Source organism: Marmota flaviventris, chromosome 2 (genome assembly GCF_047511675.1).
Source record: "Marmota flaviventris isolate mMarFla1 chromosome 2, mMarFla1.hap1, whole genome shotgun sequence".
In the NCBI taxonomy this organism is placed as follows: Eukaryota; Metazoa; Chordata; class Mammalia; order Rodentia; family Sciuridae; genus Marmota; species Marmota flaviventris.
The window spans coordinates 6,798,186-6,819,478 of NC_092499.1; the positions used below are offsets into that span (position 1 = coordinate 6,798,186).

At 51.4% G+C, this 21,293-nt stretch overlaps 1 protein-coding gene and 1 pseudogene across 5 annotated transcripts in view; one reads left to right on the forward strand and one right to left on the reverse strand.

The window, feature by feature from the left end:
- Positions 1–21,293, reverse strand: part of Eml1 (EMAP like 1) — a 162,705-nt gene that overhangs the window by 76,069 nt on the left and 65,343 nt on the right. The window lies entirely within an intron of this gene.
- Positions 13,261–13,352, forward strand: LOC114101666 (U6 spliceosomal RNA; annotated as a pseudogene).

Here is a 21,293-nt window from a genome sequence, read left to right on the forward strand (position 1 = left end):
CATGTATCAAAGACTTGATCTCCTGGGTGGCACTATTAAGAAATGCCAAAAAATCAAATAAACAAACAACAAAAAAAGAAATGCCACCTATGAGAGGTAGGGCCCACTGGGAGGCCCTTAGGTCACTGTGGGAGGGGCTTTGAAGGGGACTGTGGGACCCCAGTCTCCTCCTCTTTTTTTTTTTTGCTTCCTGGCCACAAGGTGAGTAGTTTTGCTTCACCAAGTACGAGAGGCACAAAGCCTCCCCATAGGCCCAAAGTCACCTGGCCTATTGGGCCAATTGATCATGAACTGGAAACTTCAAAACTATGAGCCAAAATAAACCTTTTTTTTAATAAGTTAATTATCCCAGTTACTTTGGCACAGTGATGGAAAGATGACTAACAGAAGCTGAAGTGTACAGAATCATGGATTTCTATCATCTCCGGGGTTGTTCATGCTGACAGCAGCTTTTAGAGAGGGCACGAATACTCAGTGGGGCCCAGGCCAACACAGTACTAGAATGGAAATGAGCATCTGTAGTCCAAGCTGGGATTTCACCAGAGTAAGACCAGCCTGGCTGCCACCTCCTAAAAATCCAGTTTAACTCAACATCACTGCAGCTAATAGAAGGGTGGATAGAAGGGATGGGTGGTTGGTTGGATGGACAGAGTGTAATAAAATGCGTAAGTCAGGCACTGGGCTGGGGCTCAGTGGAACAACAGTCACCTAGCACGTGGGAGGCACTATGTTCGATCCGCAGCACATTTATTTATAAATAAAAAAAGGTATTTTTAAAAATTTACAAAAAAAATGCAAAAGTCACACTTTTAATCAAATTGTCAAATTTGTACAGGAAAAAGCTTGATTTTCATATTTTAAAAAACAAAAATTCCCAAGCATCTCAGCATTTGCCTTCAAATATAAACTGATCTGTTCACAAGAACCTCTATTCGTGAGATTGCTAAAGTTTCCCCCATGATATGATCCCAGTGCTTTTCAAATCCTGCCAGAATCACTGCTCTAAGCTGTAATGGATTTCTTCCTTCTACTTCTAAGGATTAATGTTAAGAGCACAGAGGAGACTTGGCAGCAGGTGAGTCTGGGGCTCTCACCCTCTTGCTTTCAGGAAAGGTCAGCCTTGCTGCTCAAATGACTCACGCTTCAGCTCAGCTGGGGACCTGATTAGCATGATGAAAATGAACCCCAGAGCCTAGGCTAGCCCTACAGACCCTTTCCAACTCCCCACATTCTACAGGACTTCACAGCTCCAGGGGGAAGGCTGCATCTGAATTGTCAAAGACCTCACTAGATTAGGACTACAGTACAAATAAAATCTTAAATTATCATTCTGGAATAAGGTGAATTCCTGTGCTTCTACAGTTTACCTAAGGAAGTCATTAAAGTAGTGTTGGCGTTAGAGCCTTTTATCTTAATGCTTCCAAAATTTTCATGTTCTTATTGCTTTGCTTTGTAGCATTAGAGGGAGGTATAAAAAAGAGGGTCTCACTGAGTTGTTGAGGCTGGCCTTGAACTTGAGACCCCCCCTGCCTCAGCCTCCAGAGTAGCTGGGATTATAGGCATTATAGGCATTTGCTGACTTCCTGGGGTATTTTAAGAGGTTTTAAGGACTACTCTCTGAACTGGAAGCCCTGGGGCACCTGCTCACTCTTTGGGGAAGCCAGGGAACTGTTCATCCAGCACAGTGTGTGAGGGTCTCTTCACTGGGCAGCAGGTGGCCATCTCCCAGATAGCGGCAACAACGGCGGCATTGACTCCAAGGGCACAGAGTGGACATGATTTACTCCTAGCCAGGCTCAGCTCATAGTGAGTGGTACGTGGTATGAGGTGCAGAGGTCTCTGCTGGCCACTTCTCCACAGGCTACTCAGCCTCTTTGGCCAAGAGCAGACCTTCTTGGGGCTACGAAACCAATCCACTAACATTTTGTCAAGGGCCAAGCACCGGTGAGAAAACTAGTCCTCACAAAGCCTACTGAGGGTCACCTATACCGACCTGAGCACTGAGGGGGGATTCAAATGGGGCAGGGTTGACTCCTGGATGTGCTACTTGCTGGCCGTGTGTCCCTGGCAAGGGACTTGACCACTCAGGCACTGTCCCCCTGCCACTGAAGTTCTTGTAAAAGAAGGTGAAGCATACAGCACGAGGAGGACACACAGATGCTCAGCCCAAATGACAGTGTGGGACTGCACAGGTCTGGTGTCCCTCATCTGAGACTTGGGACCAGAAATGTTTCAGATTTCAGAACACTGGTATAAACACCCGGCAAGTGACTTTTCCAAATCTGAAAAGCCAAGCATTTTAGCTCTGAAATCCAAAACTTTTGGAGCATCACGTTGACATTCAAAAAGTTTTGGATTTCAGAGCATTTTGGATTTGGGATTTTCAGATTAGACATGCTTAACCTGTAGTTCACTGTTTGGTAAAGGAAATACTGACCTTCGGTGAGATCATGATTAAAATGGTTTTTGGAAAGTCTGCAAATACCACTGTGCCATGCTCAGTCCAGGAGTGAGGCCCAGACGAAAGTAAAACTGTCACTGCTGCCTCTCGCACCTCTAGCCAGGTGGGAATACAGCACAGATGGGTGGACAGAGCCCTCTCCCAGGGCAGCAGGCAGAGCCCCCAGCCTCATCTCCCCTTACCTCTCAGGGGACCCAGCCCAGCCTTGGCGGGCTTGCAGCTTAGCCCTACCCTGGGCTCATGGGTAACTCGTGGTGTCAACCTTTGACTACTTTTGCAGCTGTAAAAGGTGACAACGCAAAAGGATCTTCAGGAAGCATGTCTGCTCCATTCTACTTAGAAGGCGGGAGGAGGAGGTTTTCCCCATTCCTACCGTTGTGTCACCATCTAGAGGTAAGCGCAGCCTCCCTGCTCCGCCGATGTTCTGGTGATACTAAGACCTTGCTGTTGTTAGGGCCCTTCCTGGAGGTCAGAGGGGGCTATTAATTTTAAAAGGTCAACCTAGAGCTCTGGTTGTGCTCCGTGGTAGAGCACTATGCCTAGCATGTGTGAGGCACTGGGTTAAATTCTCAGCATGATATATAAATAAAGGTCAATTGACAACTAAACAAAATCTTTAAAAAAAAAAAGGTCAACCTAGAATCTGCCTCTTCTATGTTGAGATGTCCTTACAACCTTTTCCTTAATTACTTAAAGTTAGATGATGCCAAAGCCACAGCCACCCTCCTGTCCACAGGGTGGGTGTCAGAGCCTGTGCCCCATGCCTAATCTCTATCCACGCGATATCCTTTGGCTTAGCTGCTGTCCCACTTCACAGATGAGGACAGAGAAGCTCTGTGCCTCTCTGCCTCATCTGAGGTCACACAGCTGCAGGGCGACAGACTGAGGCCAGCTGTGAGACCCAGGCTCTTCTCAGCAGAAGTAAGCGCCGCCCCTGTGGGACTCCATGCTGCTAACAGAACACACATGGAGTTTCTGCATCCTCTTAGCTTTTCCAAAATAGCAGATAAATGCTGTTGAATTAAAAAAAAAAAATCTCACTGGGTTTTAGTATTTTAGAGTCAATAAGGAATAATAACTTTTTCCAATCATTTGCAAAAAAAAAAAAAATCTAATATAAAAGTTGGCTTTCCATGTTATGCATCATATGCAGAAAAATTATATTGTCATCCTCTGCGCCACCCTATGTGCATCCAATAGCAAAGGGGGCATGAAAACAATCAGTGTCATTTTTAGGCCTGGAACTCGGGCCTCCCGTCAGATTCGCAGCCCTGGGTGCCACCTTGGCTGAAGGATTCCAGCTTTATTTCTAAACCAAGACTGCTGGTTTTCCTTGGATCATCTGGACAGTCAGAAGCCTGAGGCCTGCTCCTCCCTCGGCTGGACCTCCACCAGAGCTCTGGCTCCAAACCCATCACTTCATAGAAAATTACAGGACTCTGCCATATCTCAAAATAAACTTGTGTCCTTGAAGCTCATGAACTAGTGTTGGCACTACTGACCGTGAAAGGCTCAGCAATAGCCCTGGATGGACACAGCAAGGTTGCCATTGCCTACTGATTAAGAGAACTGCAGCAGAACCCTGGAATCTGGGGAGGGGTGGTGTAAAGAACTCAGTAGGTTTGGAGTGTCCCCCAAGGCTCGTGTGCTGAAGGCTTGGTCCACGGAGGGACTCACAAGCTGACGGCTTCATTGGCAGCTGGTGGAACTGTGGGAGGTGGGGCCCAACTGGAGGAAGTAGCGGATCAGTGGGGGCGTGCTCTGGAAAGGAGCAGCTTGTCCCCAGCAGTCCCCTCTCCAGCTTCCTGGCTACCATGCCTTCCACCATTGTATTCTGCCAGAGCAACGGACCTGGCCAACCTTGGGCTTAACCTCTGAAACTATGAGCCAAAAACTCTTAAGTTGATTTTCCTAGGTATTTCATCACAATGATGAAAAAGTTAACTAACAGATTTTTTTTTTAAATTTTAGACTGTATAATGGTAGTGGGGAGACCCAAAAAAACCAAACAAACATGACATCACCCTAAGAAGCCACATATGACCGTTTAGGCGACAGGGAGTTTAAAGCTAACAAAATTTCAGCTCAATAAGGAGAACACTGTTGGGACCCCTCTGGACCAGTGCTACCCTGGGCAGCACAGCCAACCCTGCCAGTTCCCCAGTCTTTGGTGGTCGGTGTTGCAAGAGAGACTGGCCAACAAGCAACCACCGTGGAGACACAAGAAGAGAGGAGAGGGCAGAGCAGGCCCCGCTCCCCCCGACCCTCCTTCCAGTTCTGGGCATGAACCCAGGGCCTTGCACAGCTGGGTGAGCTCTCTGCATGAGCCCCACCCAGCCCTGCCCCAACGCTCCCAGGCCAGTCACCAGGCCACAAAGTGACCCAAGGACTGGGCAGGCGAGCTCCAACACCGGGCAGGGATGAGCAGGCCTCCGACCAGCCGCTTCCCTTTCATCAGTGAACAATCATTGACAATCAGAGGAGGAAGAACCATCATCTGTGGGTGATAGGCTGAGTGTTGAGGAAATTCACTAGTTACTTTCTCCAGCTCTCCTTTCACCTTGCCTGACCACGGTCCTCAGTCAACAAAGACTTCCCAGGAAGGCCTTGATTCCTTGCCGTCTCTGGAATGTTGACAATGCTACACACACGTGCAGGCGCGAGCAGGCGTGCACACACACACCGTCCTCCGCCTTGGCAGAAGCAGTTGTTTCCATCGGGAGCGACAATCCCTTCCCACAGGCACACTTTCCAGCCTTGAGGCAAACGAGGGATCGAACCCCTGGGCAGAACCGTACTCCTGGGGACGGAGGAGCAACGTGCTTTAGAACCTGGCTGTGTGCCAGGAGGGTCCAGTGCCAGACACCGTGATGGCAGCAGAGGCACATCCTGTCTCTGGGACAGCTGGGATGGGGGTGGGGGACCCAGGTCTTTTAATCATGGTCCTAGCAAGTCACACAAGATCACCAAATCCCAACCGTACAAGGAAAGATTAAAGCTACCGAGGTGAGCGACCAGACGATGAGCCTGAGGACAGGCCCTGGGAGAGGCCCGCTGCGCAGCCTCACGCTCATTTCACCTGGAGACTACTGCCAGCCTTCCCTCGAGAACCGGCCGTACCCTGAAAGATGCTGGGTCATAAGCTGATTTAACAAAAAGCATCTAAAAGGTAGCTTTAGTTTTTTAAAAAAATGATAACAAGGTTTCAACCTTTCAGTAAATAGAATAAAAGAAAAGCTCTTTTAAGCTGGGCACAGTGGTGTACACCTGGTCCCAGCTACTCAGGAAGTTAAGGCAGGAGGACCACTTGTGCCAGGTTCAAGGTCAACTAGGCGACACTGCAAGATGCTGTCTCAAAAACAAGCTTATTTTTTTTCCATTAACTTGCATATTATTTATTTCCTATTTAAAGTATTACCTGTTACTCACAAGACCCGTTACTCACTGACTTCTGAACTTACAGGTTTTGCTGAGATTCAGAAAATGTTCCCTTGCCCTTGAGGACCTGTCCTGAACAGCTGAGATGAAAATCAGAAATGCACAGTTTAAATAGTCAAAATGCACCAATGGGGCCAAAGCCACAAACTGTCTGCCCGAGATGAGAACTTTCTGGAACACACTGCAGCTAGTGGTCCCTCGTCAGGAGGTCACCGTGGGTAAGTTCAGCTGGCCAAAGACACTTAAGAATGAAAACACGTATGTAGGTTCTCGTAGAACTTCCCTCTTGCTCACTACCAGAAAGTGGAGCCACAACAACAGGACACCTAGAGGAATCTAGAGAATCTAGGAATCCCAGAATCTAGAGGAAGTCTGAGATCGAGCCTTCTGCCCACACTCCTTTTTTGTGACTGGTGTTGTTGTAAATGTTTTTGCCCTTTTTTAGTAATATTGTGGAGCTACTTTCTAAAAGTGCCATAACTTCCGCTTTCAGCCAAGATGGAAAAATAAGGACTGCATTTACCATCCTTACCTTGAGCAGTTAAAAGAAAACAAATCAAGAAAAACTACATCCAGCAATGGTGTTCAAGACACTGGGCTTTAGACTGTGAGGGACGGTGATGGCTGAGAGATGGACAGAAGGAGTAGCCTGTGATGACCTCAGCCTGCAGCCTGGAGCTGGAGGTGCTGCTAGTTGCGGGGGAGGGGAGGCTGGTGGTATCCCTACGTTGAGGTGACAGAGCTAAAAGGCCAGGTCAGCCAAGGTGACTGGAGTCCACAGGGCAGGATGCTGGAGAGGGAGAGCTCCAGACATGTGCAGACACAGAGTCTGCCACCCACAAGAGTTACAGAGAACAGCCACCAGGACTCAGGGCCAGGAGCAGTGCGTGTCACCACCAGGCGGACTGAACCCTGTCACCCGAGGGCAATGGGCAGAGCACTCACATGCACTGCACTACACTAAATGCTACTGTGGTCCCCACGGGCTGAAGCACGAGACCCAATGTGACCAAATGCTTCCAAGTAACTTAACCACCTCCCAGAACAAAGGTGGAAAATATTTACAGGAACATGAAAACACCCGCTCAGCCAGGCAGGCAGAACGCACGGTCCTGGCTTCCTGCAGAAACTACCAGGCAGGCAGAGAGGCTTGGAAACATGACCCAGTAAGGCACAGATGGACCTAACAAACCCACCCAGAAGGAACAGGTAGGGGAATTGAGAGGAGAATTAAATAGCAACCGGAGGACTCGATGCTGGAGGAAGGAGAGATGCGGAGTAGAGACGTGGGGGACACACATCAAAGAATAAGTCAGCCCTCTAGTTGTGAGCCTCCAGGACGCAGTAAGGCGAAGAAACAGCAACAGAAACGACCCGAACAAAACAGGGACAGCCGGGAGGCAGGCGGAGGGACATAGAGCAGGCGGGGCTTGCAAGGCTGTGCCATCGACAACAAAAAGCTATCAAGAAATAATGGCGGGAAATTCAAGTTTGATGAACATAATAAACCTACAGATCAAGAGGCTCTGTGAATCCTAAGAACGAGACACATGAAGAAAATGACACCAAGACAAACCAAAACCAGACTGCTTAAGACAAGCGGTCAACAGAAATTGGGTAAATGAGGGACAGAGGGGAGCTTCGACGGGAAAAGAACACGCACAGAAAACCTGCAGGTAACCCCGTGTTTCACGGCGAGATGTCGCACCCTCTCCTCTAGGATCAGGAGCAAAGTAGGGGGTCCCCTCCGCCACACCTAGTTGACTTGGCACAAGTCCCCCTTGATGTGGCAGGACAAGAAAAGAAAGCAAAAGGCACGTGGTTAGGAGGAAAGACATACAGCTGTCTTCCTTGCAGATGTCCTGCATGTCCACGTCCACGCTCCCAAAGAACCAAGGAAAAGCCCCCTGGAACTAGTAATGCGGTCCTGATATGAGACTAAGATATCAAAGTCAACCACTCTCCTGGAGGCCAACACTGAGCGACTGGAGCCTGAAATTTAAAATGTAATCGCACTTACAACAGCACCAAGTTGAAATGACTACATGGAAATCTAACAAAATGTACATAAAGGACAGATGTGCAGGAAACCATAGAATTATGATGACAGAAATTCCAAAGAAATGGAGAGATGTTCCATGTTCATGGATTAGAAACCCAAATCTGTTAGGATGCTAAATTTTCCCAATTTGATCGGCATATTAAACGAAACCCCAATCAAAATGCTAAAAAAGCCATTTTGTGAATATCGACAAGATAATTCTAAAGTTTACGGAGCAGCGATGCAATACTGAGAAAGAGCACAGAGAACAGGACCACGTGGCTTCAAGACCCCATGACGCTAGAGAGAGAACAGACACAGAGATAAGGGGGACGGAGGAGTCCAGGACAGACCCCACCAATGTGCCCGCCAGCCTTCCACAAGGAGCAAAGGCCATCTAGTGGGTAGAGGCGAAGCCAGCCCTTCAGCAGATGGTACTGGATGCCCACGTGTAAAAAGGAAACCAGCCAGACCCGATGTCACAAGCCCCGACTCAGGCTGGGTGTGGCTCAGTGGCACAGCACAGTGCAGCCTGCGTTCACCACCAGCACCACAAAGAAAGAAGGAAGAGAGGGAAATTAGGAAGGAGTTTGAGTTTGAAGAACACAAACACGCAGCATGTCACACACGGGAGGGAGGGAACCAAAACAGCGCCTAGGAATTAATATCGGGGACACCGACCTCAGAGAGAAAGGAGACGGGGACGAGGGAAGCACCCGCAGGCCACCCTGCGAGACCCAAAATAGGCAGAAGTAAGGAGCACTGGACCAGCAGGACTCGGCGGAACAGGAGGAAAACAACAGGGAGCTTACAAAACTAAACCGACTCTTGGAGAAAAGAAATAGAATCCACAACCTGTAGCCAAAGCGATGAGGAAACGAAGAGAGAAAAGACATGAAATATCTGATCAGCAACAAGAGAGATGCCATCCCCACACCAACGGACACTGAAAGGATAAGGCGATGTTAAGAACCTTGGCTGAAACAGACAAGCTCTTTTAAAGAAAGCACCGTCCAGGGCCTAGGCAAAGAGACAAGCAGATGGCCCCGCGGCTGGGAAAGGAACTGGATTCCTCCATGGGAAAAAGGACACAGACGGAAGACCCTCCACAAATGTCACACCATGCAACACTGAGGAAGAGCACAGGCAGTATTGTCCCAGAGGCTCCTGCCAGCCAATAGGTAAGGAGGGAAATCGGGTATTCCAATTAGGTTAGAAAAGGAAGAAAAAAAAAAAAAGGTTTTTTTTTTTTCCATAGGTGACACGGTGGTACAACTAGAAAATCTGCTGGAATCTACTAGAAATCTTCTGGAACTTTTGAGTTTATCCAGTTTACAGGAAGAAAGATCAACACAGAAAAATAAATTGCATTTCCATATCCTTGCATCAAATGATTGAAATATTTATTATATTATAAAAATAAGAAATGGTTAGGGATCCATATGATAAAAGGTGTTTAGGATCTGTACACAGAGGAGAAACATTACTTTTACTCTCAGAAAACACCACTGAGAGAAATCAAAGTCTTAAATAGATGGAAGATTTGTTAAGACAGCAGTTTTCCTTGCAGAAAAATTAAATCCATCACTTCAATGCAGTCTCAATCAAAATTCCAGCAGCATTTTTGTAGAATTGAAAAGCAGATCCTGAAACGTGCATGGAAATGCAGAGGACCTGGAAGAGCCCAAGCAGTTTTGGAGGACGAAGCTGAAAGATGAGCACCTGACTCAGTCGCTGCAGAGCCACAGTGATGGGGCTGTGGGGTCTGGGTGAACAGATCAATGCATGGGGACAGGGAGTGAAGAAATGGACCCTTGTGTATGTGGACAACGGTAAAGGGAATTCAGTGGAGAAAGGAGTCTTTCCATTAAACTAGGCTGGGACAATGATAGAGCCACACTCAGAACAAATGCCAACCCCCTGTCACCATGTAAGCAAATTAACTCAAAATGGATCACAGACCTCATGCAGGACAGGACAGTAAGACTTCCAGAAGGAAAGGTGATGACCGTTGTGGCCCACTTAGGCAACCATCTCTAGATGGGATGACAGGACCCCACTCCACAAGAGAAACGAGACGGCAAGTGGACCTTCATCAGACTCAAGCGCTGCCCTTGAAGAGGTACAGTGAGGAGGGTGGAAGGTAGGCCGCAGAACAGGCGACGTCTGCAGGTCACGCTCCTCAGCCAGAACTGGACCCAGAACACAGGACCCAGAACGCAGGAGGAGAGCAAACAATTTGTTTTATTTAAAAATTTTTAGGTCTTTCTTTATTCATTTTTGTGTGGTTCTGGGAGTGAGCCCAGGGCCCCTTGTGTGGTAGGCAGTGCTCTATCACTGCATTACATTCCTATCTTTTTATTAAAAAAAAAAAAAATTAAGACAGGGTCTCAAGCCTGGCTGCCCTCAAACCTTCAGACCTCATGGTTCAGCCTCCCAAGTAGCTGGGGTTACTGATGGCAAAAAAGCTCAACACCGTGTCGCAGGGAACCCAAACTAAAACCAAAATGTGTTCTCGTCTCATACCCACCAGACGGTCTGAAAATGAAGACTGAGCACATGAGTGCTGGTGAGAGGGTGGACACCCGGAACTCTGGCCCAGGAAGAGCTGTGACCTGGTACAGTCACTTTCGCAGACAGCTAAATGCACAGCTGCATGATCCAACGGCTCCGTCCCTAGGTACTCACCCACGACCAACGAGGGCTTTGACCCCCACCAGGGCTTGGACACCAATGTTCAGAGCAGCCTCATCTCCAACAGCCCAAAGCTGGAAACCGTCCAGATGTCATCAACAAGTAAATGCAGACACTGTGGCATGTCCACACCACGGTGCCCAGCAACGCCAATACGACACCCCAACAACGGACGGAGCTCTCTATTACCATGCAGGTGGAAGAACCCGAGCATGGGGTGCACAGCCCACCACTGCGACTGAGAAGCACTGCAGGAAGGGCACTGATGGACAGTGACAGGGAGTGGAGGGGCCAGGCCGACAAGGGGCACAAAGAAACCCCAGGGGAGGGGAGGGTGTCCTTGCTCTGGCTACGGTCACGGTTCCACAGTCGGGTACATGTCAGAACTTATCAAACTGCTCTGTTCAGTAAGTTCACACTGTACACCAATGGCACCTCAGGGGAAGGAGCAGCGAGAAAGTGGCCTCTTTCAGGGAAGGGGACAGCTGGGGAGGGAAAAGCATGTTGTGAGTGACCCAAGAAGCTTCCCCGGGGGCTAGAAGGGTCAAAAACCCTTCGTGGAACAAGGCAGGGTATTAAAAATAAGAACACATCCAATTTGGGCAAAGAAAGGGAGGTGGTGAATCGAACTGATTCTGGGCCTGAAGGTCACCACAGATTTCTTTCTTAATAGTCCTAAGGAGAAGCGCGAGGGCCGGAGCTGCCCGTCCCAGAAGGCAGAGCAGGGCGCGCTCCCCTGCGCCTCCACACTCAGCCCAGCTTCAACGCCCCCTGCAGCTGCGCGCTCCAAGCTGCACAGACGGGAAGCCTCGGCCCAGCTGAGGACACAGCGCCCAGCGTGTGCAGGGAGCTGCCATGGCACCTGTCCCCGTGCCCCACAGCTCCACTGGTTCTCTGCTGTCAATGGACAGTCAACCCGAGTCCTCAGCTGACTGTTCAGATCTACCCAGGGCCATTTGCCTCTTCACATTCAAAGCCCAGCCTCACACTGCCAGGCCAAGACAGGCTGGAAAGCCGGGCCCAGGAGTCTTCAGGAGCAGTGCCACTGCTGAAGAGCATCCACGGACACACGGACACTCCAACTCTCTGACTCCTTAAAGTGCACTTTAAATGCTTGAGCCGTCCGAGTTTCCAAGTGAAACTGTGCAGTTTGGTCCTTTCTTGGAGTGCCATTGAGGCTCCACCTGAAATGTGAGCAACAGGCAAAAGTGGAAGAAAGCAGGCGGGACGGACGATCACCCTAACCTTGAATATCCAGAGCTGTCAGAGGCCCCTAGAAAGCCGAGTGCAGGAACCTCTGCCCTCGTCAACAGCACATACTTGTCTTTTCACTTTCAACCATTTTGTTCGATAACAAAAAGGGTTGGGTTGTTTACCCAACCTAAAAATGGGCACAAGCCTTAAACGAAGTCCCCAGGAAGATGGACAAATGGCCACTGAGCCCAGGACAAGATGCTCCTTGTCAAGAGTCAGTGAGATGCAAACTAAAATCACCACAAGCTGCCCCTTCCCAGACCAGACCTGCTGTGACCAGGAGAACTGAAGCCAGGGGGCACGGGCAGCACCCAGGAAAATGGCCCTGCGGCCTGGCTGCAGGATCTCGGGGGCAGCCCCTGTGGGAGGTACTACATGGTTTCACGAGAATACATGGTTCCTGTGGTTCCAGTCCTCAGAGCCCACCCTGCAGGGCTGAGAGTGGACGTAAAGGTGTGCACACTCCCACAGCCACTGCAGCAAAGCTCACAGCAACGCAAAGGTGGAAACAGCCCATGACCTTGAACAGATGGTGGATGGCCAGCACGGGCTGGAGCCACACAGGGAATGCTATGCTGCCACAAAAAGGGATAACGTCCTGATTCTTGGTATAGCAGGACAGACCTTGAAAATAACTCACTAAGAGAAATAAGCCAGTCACAAAAAGACAACTACGGGATTCCACCTACATGAAATGTCCAGAGCAGGCAGATTCATAGGGAAAGAATGTGGACTGGAAGTTATCAGGAGTGGGAGAGGGAAGAAGGGGGTTACTGCTTCATAAGTAGAGTTGTTTGGGGTGAGGGAAGAATTAGAAATAGAGGTGATGCTGCTCAGCACTGGAATGTGATCTACATCATGGGCTGTACACTGGAAATGCTTAATATCTCAAGTCTTGTTATACATATTTTATCAATTCAAAAATAGCCAAATAATACAAGCATTCTAAATAACTGGCTCTCAAGAAAACGATGTATTCATTCACTGTCCACTCAACCAGAGGGGGAAGAGGCCCTTGTGCACAGAGACCACCGGAGGCACAGGGGCGCAACCTTGGAAGACACAGGACAGCACAAATGAGCACAGGGCCAAAGCAATGATGAGCAAGAGCCATAACCCCATAACCTGCCAACTGCCCTGAGACGGACACCCAGATGGCCGCAGTACCAGCAGCTTCGATCCCCTCCACATTCTTCACAGGCAAACATCCTGCAGGTGAGCACCCCCATTCAGAGGCTACATATGCTCTGCAGGCCCCAACACCCGGACTTCCCCGGGTCCACCTGCTGGGTCCAGGCACGCGACCATGCCAGGGCTGCCACAACAAAGTCACATGGAGCCGGTGGCTTCCGCATCAGCAATGTGACTTCCTGTGCTCGCTGCGGCAGCACGTATGATGCAGAGAAGATGAGCATGGCCCCTGCGCAAGGACGGTCTGCAGATTCTGAAGCGCTCCATGCTGTTTCTCACGCCGGTCAGAATGGCAGCTATCAACAGACAACAGTAAATGTCGGCAAGGACGTGGGGGAACGGGCCAGATGAGCCTGCACCAGGACCTGCCTGAGAGTCCTCCCCACTGTCCTATCCCTGGCCTTGCTTCTGGGCTCTGGCTACCACCAAGTTCTGGTGTGCACCACGTTCCCAGGCACACAGCTGTCCTCCCCTTGGCACCAGAGTGGACTTCAGCTTGCTTCTCTCAAATGACCTCTGGGATGGAATTCTTTTTGCCCTAAGTGTGTTGTTTTTAAGAAACAGGATGACATAAAATTGGACTAGTATCATACTGCATGGCCTTGGTGTCACTCAAGTCCCTGGACAAAGGGCAGCGTCTGCAATGCTGGGACAGGAGCAGCAGGACCCCACTCCACAAGCAACAGGGCGCATGGTGGAGTGAGGACCCTTCAGGGGCCAGATTCAGTGCTCTGCAGCACTGAGAGTCAGGACTCAACCCAGCCCTCCCTGAGGGACAACAGGGAGCCATGCAATCAGGCCTGTCCCCTCCTGCTCAGAGCCAGGGCACGGAGGCAGATGCCCCAGGCTGAAGACCTATCACATAGAGAGTGGCCAGCTGCCCTCTCCCCCACAACTGCCCCGGGTTTCCCTGCAGTGGTAAGCAGGGGCTCAGCATGATTGCTGTACATTTGAGAGGAAAGACTTCTCAAAAAGTCCATGTTTGAAAACAGACACCTTTTATCTAAAGTTATTCTTTCTTTTTTTTTTTTAATTTTAATATTTATTTATTTTTTAGATTTCGGCGGACACAACATCTTTGTTTGTATGTGGTGCTGAAGATCGAACCCGGGCCGCATGCATGCCAGGCAAGCATGCTACCGCTTGAGCCACATCCCCAGCCCCTAAAGTTATTCTTTATATGAAAGAATCTCTGTTTTCTCTCCAGGTGCATATGACAGCACTGCTTCCACCGCAGACTACCGAGCAGGTTTCTCAGAACAACACCTAAGTCTGCAGCATCCATACACAGGACCGGGGCTGGCTGGTCATGAACTCAGGGACTTGGAATAGGCTTCTAGAAAGTGCTTGGCATGGCTCCTGTGTCAAGGAAGGCAGTCCCATGCCTCGGGAGCTCTGGGGCTACCAGGGACAACACAGCAGCATTAATTGTCATAGACAACTGTGAGGCAGGGCCAGAGCAGAGGGTCCTGGGGATGACGGTGAGGTGTGGGGTCTCTGCAGTCAGGACGCTGTCCCACCTGGCCTGCAGGTGGCAGGAGCAATAGCTTGGCCTCCAGGACCCAGGTCTCCCCATAGAAAATAGAAGAGGCTGGGGCGGCGCTCAGTGTGGAGCCCTGACCCTGCTTGAGACCACGGGTTCCACCCCAGCTGCACAAAGTAATGCCAGGGAGGAACATGGAGCGGAGCCCAGGGAAGTCCTCGGCACCCGCAGCCTCTGTCACCTCAGCCTGGGACAATCAGGTGACGATTCCTGGAAGAAATGGTACCCAGTTTGTGTAAGGGGGGTAGAGTATGATGCCCAGACCACCAGGCAAAGTCCCCACAGCCACTCCCAGTCTCCCAGCACATGCTCCAGGAAAGTTCCTGCTCCTCCCCCACTGGGCGGCAGGGACCTTGGATGTCTCTGCACCCCGTTGCCCAGAGCCTGGCAGCGGGCTTGGCACGCGGCACTCAGCGAGAGAGAATCAGCCCCTCCAGGCGCTCAGAGTCATGGTCCCGGCACGCCCGTCGCTTCCTTTGTTTCTACACCGAACACAATGGCTGGGATGGGCATCGCTGATGGTGAATGTAACACTACAGATCACAGAAATTCAGGCCCAGAGAGGGCGCGCCAGACCCAGAGCCCTTCCGATCTGATCCAAGCCGCGTGAAGCCAAGCCCCTGGCCCTCCTGCTCCAGCTCAAGCATCTGGCTCTGGTACCCAAGCCGTCTTGGCTGCAGTGTGATGACGGCAAGGTTGCCACCACCCACACGGGGTGGAACTCACACTGGCATAAGGAGAGAAGCTGCTCTGCTGGCAGCAGCCAGTGGACATCTTCAACCAGCCTCCCCACCGCATCCTGGAACTTAAGGGCCGCAGGGCCCGGGGCTCAGACCAGAGAGCAGAGGGGTGAGTCGCTGCCCAGAGGAGACGGTGCTGCAGAGTGGCAACCGGGCCTGCCGAGGCCTGGCGCCCAGTGTGGATCCAGAAAACACAGATGGACTGGACTGGTGACAAGCAGCCTGCCTAATGGGCAAGGCAGGCCAGAGAGGAGGAGCGCAGAGTAGAGGCTGGAGAGAGGCCGCAGCAGCCCACAGTGGGCTGAGAAACGGAAACAAGAGACGTGGCGGAGGGAGGAAAAAGGCATCCTCCGCTGCTGACCTTAGCCAGCAAGGTAAGCTGGAGAGGATGATTACTACGGTTCCAATCACTGAATGCTGTCAAGTGACCACTTGTCATTGCCAGGTCCCTGCCACACATGTGCACTTGTGTTCTCACACACACTCCTGCATTTGATATCCAAAAACATCTCTGATGATGGAGCAAAGCCTCAACAGATAGAATTTAAAAACAAAGGTCTCTCGAGTCCCAGGGAGTCCTGACCACAGGGAGGACATGGTAGCCTGCCCTCTGCTTGGAAGCCAGGTGTCTACTACCATCATTTGCAATGGCGCACAGGAGGGAATGCCTTTGTTCAAAAAAGAGCAGCCAGGTCTCTCCCGCACCCTGTGCCACCCGCAGGCTGATTGCTCAGGGCTCGCAGCGTCTCCTGTCTCCGCTGTGCCCGGACCTGCTTCTTGACTCACCGCCCCCCTGGGGGTGCACTCCAGCCTAACCACAGACGTCCTCCCTGTCAACAGCCTGTGGTTAGCCGCAGGAGCACGCTGCAGAGCCCACGGGCTAGCTGAGAGGAGCCGCGCAGACCCTGCTCTGCAGGCTCTCAGACCTGCCCCTGCTCCAGTCACTGTGTGTTGACAGTGTAGAATCTCCAGAGCGGGAAGAGACAGTGTACCCTTCCTCCCAGAGCCCGATGCCGCGGGTCCAATAAAGAGAAAGGGCTTTGGGGTCAAAGGACCTAGTCCTAGCACCCTGGCAAGTCCGTCAACACCAGACACTCTTCATCTGTGCACAAGAGACCATGACCCTGTTCCCCGGACTCGGAGAGGCTCAAATGTAAAAAACAGGAAAAATTTAAAGGTTGATTCAGGAGTCCCTGCGAGGATGGCCATGTGGGTAATCACCCAGCCCTGTCTCAACCTCCCAGTGAGGCTGGGGGAGGGCACTTCCCAAGGCAGGTGGCGAGTCACTGGAAGAGGGCGAGCTTGCGGACAGAGTGGCCAAGATCTGCCACACAGGCGCCTCCTCCGCTGCCCCCGCCTCCTGCACATGACACGCAGCTACTTCCATATGCACTGGAACTTGTGTGTTGGTGGAGGTGTGCCCAGGCGAGGCACAGTGCCACTCACTGCCTGTGTCCCCACCTGCTGTGAGAGGCGTGAGTTGTGCTTGGGATGGGCTGGTTCAGAAAGCCCACCAGGCTCCCGGGAAAGACCTGCACCACGTCTCTGGCCTGCTCTCGCCTGCACTTCTATCTGAGCACCCAGAACTGGCTTTCAAAGGATCCATCCCAACAGGAAGATAGCAAGGCAGATGACAGGTGCTGAGGTGTCCCAGTGTCCCGGCTCTCGCTCATTGCCCTCAAGTCCTCTCCCTGTGAGCTGCTGACAACCAAGAGCAGGACCCAGAGGTGCAGGCTCCTTCTCTGGAGGCCACACAGCCACCACCCAGCGCAGGAGCAGCGTGCACACAGCTTGCTCTCCGGGTCTGTGCGTCCAGCGCATAGCTAAGATGAAATGCTGTGTCCACCCCACCCTTCTGAAAACAGACTGAAGGACGCGGCATGCAGGCAGGGCTGAAAGTTTCAAGCAACGGAGTTGAAGACAGGTGAACCTACAATACTCAGCAGGCTGATGTCCCCAGCACGTGACAGCATCTGGCCGCCTCACGCTCAGTCTGTGCCCAGCTCTTCATCCCCCTGGACGGGCACAGGGCAGTGTGCGCCACAGTGGTCTGGGTGGCAGACGAGCCAACTGCAGGTCACAGGCAGGGGGCTAGGAGTCCCTCTAACTGGTTATTCTTTTTATTTGTCTTGATTTTCATTTTTATTTTGCTAATCTTTTGCAGTGTTGGGGATGGAACCCAAAATCCTGTGCATGTGCCTCGTGATCTTAGACAAATGCGCATCAAGAAAGATCTTCAAAGGTAAAGGAAAGCAGAATAATGAGCCTTCCCACCCCAGGGGAGGCCTGGCACTGGGCCACAGCTCAGGATGGGCTGGGCTCACCCTGGGGTGCAGAGTGGACAGGGGGAACACCCGCCAGCCTCGCCCCACTCCCAGGTCTGCCGCACACCCACACCATGAGGAAAACCAGCAGACACCGCCACCTGAGCCACACTGCTTCAGTCCTGAGAGGGAGACCTCCAACTGCCCTGTTCCTGCCACCACAGTGCCAGGCCCCAGTTCTTATCTAAACCCACAGAAAAGACAGGGGCGCTTCTGACATTATCAATCCCACCTAGGCCATCCCACCTAACAGAAACCGTCACTTCCAAAGCCACCAGTAACCCTATTTTCCCATTGTTTATTGGTGTATTATATTGTACACAGTGGTGGGACTTGTTACATATTCCCATGTTAACACATCCTCTTAGTATAAAGAAAGGAGGGTAAAATTTCCAAGAATTGTGAAACCACAGATGGGAAAAGAGCTATCCCCTTTTTAAAAGAAAACATTCGGCTGGGAAAAGGAAATATAGATGGTCATTGGTATTTGTACCACCCTTTACAGACGTAAGTGTGGGTGAGCTCAAGAACCGAACCACATAGTACACAGGCTGTGCTGCTCACAAAGCCACGCTTAGGGTGCTGCACTTTAAAGCATGTTTGAACCATATCCAAACAATTAGTTGAAGAATTAAGATTCTGTGCTTTTCTCTGCTCTTTTTGCGGGTCTAAAGGACCAGGAAGGCCCCGGGCCTTCCCCCTGAGCCTGACACCTCTCTTGATGAGAGTTTTTTGTCCACGTTGGGCAGGTGCACATTCCCCCTGGGCAAACCCTCAATTCAACCTCAGCTAAAATCTACACCCAGAGCCCCTTGAGCTCTAGGTCTTGCCTATGCCAGGCACCTGCACCTGGAGTACAGGTAGGTAGGTGGGTAGGTAGGTGGTAGGTGGGTAGGTGGGTGGGTAGATGAATAGGTAGGTGGGTGGGTAAAGTGAGTGGATAGGTAGGTAGGCAGGTGGGTGGGTAGGTAGGTGGGTAGGTGGATAGGTGAGTAGGTAGGCAGGTGGGTAGGTAGGGAGTAGGTAGGTGGGTGGGTGAATAGGTGAGTAGGTAGGTGGATGGGTAGGTAGGGGGTAGGTAGGCGGGTGGGTAGGTAGGCGGGTGGGTAGGTAGGGGGTAGGTAGGTAGGTAGGTGGGTGGGTAGGGGGTAGGTGGGTGAGTAGGTAGGTGGGTAGGTAGGTGGATAGGTAGGTGGGTGGATAGATGGGTAGTTAGGTGGGTGGGTAGGTAGGGGGTAGGTAGGTAGGTGGGTGGGTGGGTAGCTAGGTGGATAAGTGGGTGGGTGGGAGGTAGGTAGGTGGGCAGGTATATAGGTGGGAAGGTGGGCAGGTAGGTAGGTAGGTACAGGTGAGTAGGTAGGTGGGTAGGTAGATAGATGAGTAGGTGGGTAGGTACATGGGCAGGTAGGTAGGTGAGTAGGTGGACAGGTGTGTGGGTAGATAGATGGGTAGATGGGTAGGTAGGTAGATGGGTAGGTAGGTAGGTAGGTGGGTGGGCAGGTGGGTAGATGGGTAGGTGGGTAGGTAGGTGGGCAAATAGATGAGCAGATGGGTAGATAGATAGGCAGTTAGATGAGCAGGTGGGTAGGTAGGTGGATAGGAAGGTAGGTGAGCAAGTAGGTAGGTGGGTAGGTAGGTGGATAGGTAGGTGGGTGGATAGATAGGTAGTTAGGTGGGTGGGTAGGTAGGGGGTAGGTAGGTAGGTGGGTGGGTGGGTAGCTAGGTGGATAAGTGGGTGGGTGGGAGGTAGGTAGGTGGGCAGGTATATAGGTGGGAAGGTGGGCAGGTAGGTAGGTAGGTACAGGTGAGTAGGTAGGTGGGTAGGTAGATAGATGAGTAGGTGGGTAGGTACGTGGGCAGGTAGGTAGGTGGGTAGGTGGACAGGTATGTGGGTAGATAGATGGGTAGATGGGTAGGTAGGTAGGTAGGTGGGTGGGCAGGTGGGTAGATGGGTAGGTGGGTAGGTAGGTGGGCAAATAGATGAGCAGATGGGTAGATAGATAGGCAGTTAGATGAGCAGGTGGGTAGGTAGGTGGATAGGTAGGTAGGTGAGCAAGTGGGTAGATAGGTGAGTAGGTAGGTAGGTGGGCAGGAGTGTATTTGCATGTGAATGTGTGAACTTGAGACACGGTCATCCTGCCTCTCTCTTCCCAGACTCTGCTAGCTCTGCAAACGAACACTGTTCAGTCAGTCATTAATCAACCTTGGAGTGTCCTTGACTGGTTCCATATATCAAACACCAAATCCTGCTAATTCTAGACATCTGCATATTTAGAAAATTTAAGACCTTCCAAATATCTATAGATTCCACCTCCAATGTCCCTTCATTGGTTTGATCCTGGTCATTTGCTTCTGGACTCCTGCCACGGCCTCAACTGGTTTACTTGCCCACAGTCCCACCAGTCCCTTCCCATCCCTCTTTGTGATGTCACGGTGACCTTTCTAAAACACAGATGGGATCGGCTCATGGCCCTGCTTGACTTCTACAGTGGGTCTCCGCTGTCCATGGGGCAAGGCACTCAGCACTTGACCTGAGCCCCATGGACCTCGTCAGCCCCGCCCTCTGCCCAGCTCCTGGGCCGGCCTTAGTGTGCTCCTGTGGTTCTCGGGGCTGTGCGCTCTCCTGCTCTCATCTTTCTGCCTCGTGGGCATGGCCCTCTCTTCTTCACCTGGCTTCCTTCTACCCTTCCCAGCCCAGACACTCCCCTAGTCACCACCACAGGAACAGCAAGCGGGGCTCCCTCTCCCAGGACATGGCCCTGCTCACCATGCGTGGTCACAGCCCCTTCTCCACCAGACCTGGGCGCCAAGAGCGTGGGGCCTGTGCTGTCGGTTTCTGGGTTCCTCCCCACCTAGCATGCCACCCGGCACAGAGCGGCCTCCAGGATATGCCCAGTGAGTCACTGTTTCTTACCCTTAATGGTAGGGGCAGGCCCCGAGAGTCCCCAAAACCCTTGAGGTCAAACCACTTTTGTACTAATACCAAGATATTATTTCCTTTGTGCCTGCTGCGCCAGGCAGAGTGCTGTGCACTGCAGCTGGAGCCTCCCGGGAGCACCTGTCCACTTGGGAGAACAGCTGACAGACAGACAAACGGCTCAGAAAGACAACAGTATTTGCTGCCCATGAACTTACCTGAGCTTTCCAGAAAAAAACAGGAGAACTTGTGTCAGTCTCTGTGGGCGTGACAGCTTCCCCGGCCTCAAGTTTTCTTGACGACACCGGTGGTGATGTCAACCCCTGTGATTTTCTGGAACATCTGCATAATCTGAATCTGTTTCTTTTTTTCTTTCTTTTTGTATTGAGGATTGAACCCAGGGACACTCTACCAACAAGCTACCCCCCCCCAGGCCTTTTTGTTATTTTGAGACACTAAATGGCTGAGGCTGGCCTCAAACTTCCAATTCTCCCACCTCAGCCTCCTGAGTCACCGGGATTTCAGGCATGGGCTACGGCACCTGGCTCCACAGTGTTACAAAAGTTTGTATCAAAAAAGAGCCATTTAAATGCAAGACAGACCACAGGCTTGTGAGCCACTGACCTACAGGGCCAAACTGAAGGGTGTGCAGCAGAAAGACATCAGGCAGACGCGGTGCCTTCAAAATGC